Genomic DNA, 4,422 nt, shown 5'->3' with positions numbered 1-4,422 from the left:
TTACTATTACTGTTACTGTTACTGTTACTTTACTTTACTGTTACATTACTATTACTGTTACTGTTACTGTTACTATTACTGTTACTTTACTATTACTTAATTACTGTTACTATTACTATTACTGCTTATTACTGTTACTATTACTGTTACTATTTACTATTACTGTTACTGTTACTATTACTGTTACTGTTACTATTACTATTACTGTTACTGTTACTATTACTGTTACTGTTACTGTTACTATCAGACATCTGACTACATCAGAACATTCTTCAACATTCTTCTTTTTGGACACATTTTTTTGTTTTGGTTATTTTTATTTCTAGTTTGATTTGTTCTGTTGTGTAAGAATCTAAATCTGTACTTGCCCAAAATAAATACATCAAAAAATAAATATAAAAAAAACATTAGAAAGAAAAAGTATTTATGAGGCTCAAAATAAAACACACACAAACTAAAACAACTCAAATACTACTACTACTATTATTATTATTATTATTATTATTATTATTATTATTATTATTATTATTAATAATAAATATTATTATTATTATTATACATTATTATTATTATTTATTTCATCTTTTTTTTCCTTTATTTTCAGCAGAAACGTGAACATGTCTCAAATCTACAGAACATTTTAAATTACTGCAAATTATTATTATTATTATTATTGTTGTTATTATTATTATTATAATATTAATAATTTATTTTAATTTGGTTTAATTTATTTAATTAATTTATTATTTTTTTCTTTATTTTGCAGGTGAACAGAAATGTCCCAATCTACAGAACATTTCACAGATTCTGCTGAAAACAAAAAAATACACAGAGGTAAGATTTATACTGATCATTATCACTTAAATTGAGATTATAAAAAATAAATCAAATAAAATCAAATATTATAAAATTGCTCACCTTATCCTCCCTGTGCCGTGTCTGTGCGTCTGTGTCCTCGGCTCTGCAGGACGCTCGCTGGTGCCTTCATGGTTTTCCTCGTGTGTCCGGACGTTCCTGATGTTCCTGATGTTCCTGACGTTCCTGATGATCCTGATGTTCCCGTGTTTGAGGAAAGCTCTGATTTTTTGACGCTGGGCTGAAGGTCAGTGAACGAGCCGCAGTCTTATCTGATGCCAGTGAACGCACCACGCTCCAAAAACCAACAAAAACCCCAAAAAAAAAAAAAAATCACACAATTCACGTGAAAAATCAGAGTTTGAGCAAAAATCGGAGGAAAAACATGAAGATTTTAGTCTTGAAAACGTCCGGAGGAAAAGTGGAAACGACGAGGTGCTTTGATCGAGTCCTGAGCGGCACTGCAGATGTTTGCAGTCAACGCCACCAGAAATATTCACACGCTTCAGGACTCGGCTGGTCCCCGTCTAGTCCTGGTCTAGTCCTGGTCTAGTCCTGGTCTAGTCCTGGTCTAGTCCTGCTACAGTCCCCGTTTAGTCCTGCTTTAGTCCTCGTTTACTTCTGATTTAGACCTATTTTAGTCTTGATATAATCCTGTTTCAGTCCTTGTTTTAGTCATTTTTTAGTCCTGGTTTAGTCCTACTTTAGTCCCAGTCCAGTCCTGTTTTAGTCCTGGTTCAGTCCTGGTTTAGTCCCGGTTTAATCCCTGTTCTAGTCCTGTTTCAGTCCTTGTTTCAGTTCTGTTTTAGTCCAGTTCTCCAGTTTCCTCTGATATGAATAAAATATTTTTCTCTGATAAATAAATCATCTTTTTTCTTTTGGAGTTTTGCTGCAGCTTTTCACTCGGCTCATGTCAAAACTCTGACACCGACCGGACGAGTCCAGAAAAAAAATCCTCCAGGGTTTAAATCCAACGAACAAATGAACAAACGAACGAACAAACGAACAAGCGGCGCTCAGGACGTTTCCCGTTCGTCAACGCGACGTTTCCAAATCCTGTGGAGAAAAGAGAAGAAACGAGTCACGACAGAAGCTCCGACCTGCAGAGTTTTACCCTCGAGTCGGAATCAGACAAAGAGCTGAGTTTACACTTTAACCTCCACTGCTCCTCCGGGTTTTTAAACTCTAAAAAGAAACACAAATGAAATTAAAATATAAGAGATTAAAACGGTCAAAATTTCATCTCACATTTTTCAAGAGTTGCTGCTTTTCAGTTCCAGTTTGAGTTTTAAAAATATTAAATTTCAGTCCTGTTTTAATTTGTCTTCAGTCCTTTTTTAGTCCCGGTTCAGTCCTGTTTTAGTCCTTGTTTTAGTCCTTGTTTTAGTCCCTCTAAAAAGAAACACAAGTGAATCAATAAATCAAATAAAAATATAAGAAATTAAAATGGTCAAATTTCTTCTTACATTTTTAAAGATTTGCTGCTTTTCAGTTCCAGTTTGAGTTTTAAAAATATAAAATTTCAGTCACGTTTCTTTTTTTTAAAAATCTGCAAAAATGAATGAAGCGTTTCAGAGATTTTGGTGCCTTCTCGTCCTTCTTCTCGTCCTTCTTCTCATCTTTTTTCTCGTCCTTTGTGGCGTTGCTTTGAGCGACGGGTTTTTAAATCGAAAACGAGAAAAGCCTGATCGCTGTGGTCCGCCCCCAGAACCACAAGACACGCCCCCTCTCCCCGTTTGATTTACCCAGAGAGAGAGAGAGAAAGGACGGAGAGATGGAAAGAGAAAGAGAGAAGGAGGGAGGGAAGGAGGGAGGGAAGGAGGGAGAGAAGGAGAGAAGGAGGAGAGAAGGAGAGAGAGAAGGAGGGGGAGAAGGAGGGAGAAGGAGAGAGAGAAGGAGGGAGAGAAGGAGGAGGAAGGAGAGAGAAGAGGGAAGAGGGAGAGGAGGGAGGGAAGGGGGGGAGGGAGAGAAGGAGGGAGGGAAGGAGGGAGGGAAGGAGGGAGGGAGGTTATCTGCTCCCAAACACACGTGCAGGAGGGAGGGGCCTCGCACCACCACATCAACGCCAAATAAAAGGTAAAACCAACAGAGAATGAAACCGATTCATCACCGACGTTTATCTTTTTCAAACACTTTCACAGTTTTATTTTCTCCTGTTGTTTTGTATTTGCCTCATGAACAGAGTTTAAAAAAGAGATTAAAAAAAGAGCAGATTATTTCATTCAGGTTTTTCTCTTTCTTTTTCTTTTGTTTGTCTGGATCAGTGTCACAGTTTCATCCTGAAATAAACAAACAAAACAAACAAAAAAACTTTACATTTTTTATTTTCATTGTGGTTTGTTTTGTTTGATCATAAATGATAAAATTTTGTGCCTTTTTTTACTATTATTATTAGTTTCCACGACCATAAACAAAAAGAAAAAAACAAAACAAAAAAAATCATTAAATTTTTAATTCTCGTTATTGTTTAGTTTGTGTGACCATAAATAAAAACATATTTGTGTGTTTATATTTAATAAATGTTGTGTGTGTGTCAAATCTCTGGGTTGTTGAGGTAAAATCCACGACAAAAGGAGAAATTAAATTTGTCTGAACTTGAAGAATCAGTTTGGACGATTCAACCAAAAGAAACTTTTGTCTCAGGTGATAAATTAATTTTCTTTTTTTGCTGCTGAAGTGTGAATGTTTTAGATCCAGATGTGGATGTGTGTGTTTGTGTTTGTTTGTGTGATTATATACGTGTGTGTGTGTTTGTGTGAATATATCACCAAGAGTAAGATTCTGAAACACGAGTGGAAAAGAAACAGATCCTTTTATTTGTGCTTCAGTGATTTTCATGGTTTTAAAACTTAAGTCAAACTAAATCTCCGTTCAGTCTGCAGGTTTAACGCTCAACTCAGATTTTTGTGTGAAATCTGATGTTTTTTCAGGTCGTTCACATTTCCAGTTAAATGTGACTTGTATGTGACTCCAGTGTGAACATTAAACGGTCCAAAAGTGTCCCACATGTGACACTGGAGACACGACGACGTCAACCGCAGCGAGCGTCTCTGTGTTTACACAAGTTGAACAAACATGGACGCAGCATCGAGCACCTGGAGATTTTAAAGTTCCTCTCGTACCGGAGCCACAACATGAACAACTGACTTGTTTTAAGGAGGAGATTGAGAAGGAGAAGGAGCAGGTTTTTGGTGGTGGTGTTTTGTGGTGAGTGGAGATGTGCTTCACTTCAGTCACATGGATCATGAACAGTTTTCTCTACTTCAGTGCAGAATAGTGACGTTTGTGTCTTGTTGATGACGTGTAGGTGGATGAATGTGACCTGACTGTTCACACTCAAGTCACATGTTAAAGATCAGATATGGATCAGTTTCAGGAGCACAGATCCAAGTGTCCTGGTCACATGTGAAAACATCACATCTGTGTGGTTCAGACATGAAAAGATCAGATACAGAAACATGGAGACAAAACATCTGATTTGGAAACATCAGGTGCATCTGAACTCAGACTAAATGTTCAGAAACACGATCAACAGACGAAATAAAACCTCCTCATTTATGTTCAAGA

The 4,422-nt window shown here is 36.7% G+C and overlaps 1 protein-coding gene across 1 annotated transcript in view; it reads right to left on the bottom strand.

The window, feature by feature from the left end:
* LOC110160822 (claudin-20-like) overlaps window positions 1-1,013 on the bottom strand; it is a 12,583-nt gene extending 11,570 nt beyond the window's left edge. The window contains exon 1 of the mRNA XM_055149722.1: window positions 919-1,013. The gene's annotated coding sequence lies outside the window, so the exon portion shown is untranslated. The remainder of the gene's footprint in view (window positions 1-918) is intronic.
* Between the last annotated feature and the right edge of the window lie 3,409 nt (window positions 1,014-4,422).

This window comes from Boleophthalmus pectinirostris, unplaced genomic scaffold (genome assembly GCF_026225935.1).
Source record: "Boleophthalmus pectinirostris isolate CB_2022bp ecotype Guang Dong unplaced genomic scaffold, ASM2622593v1 HiC_scaffold_13, whole genome shotgun sequence".
Classification (NCBI taxonomy): domain Eukaryota; kingdom Metazoa; phylum Chordata; class Actinopteri; order Gobiiformes; family Gobiidae; genus Boleophthalmus; species Boleophthalmus pectinirostris.
The sequence above is the reverse complement of the archived record's forward strand: the minus strand, read 5'-3'. Positions and strand labels throughout refer to the sequence as shown.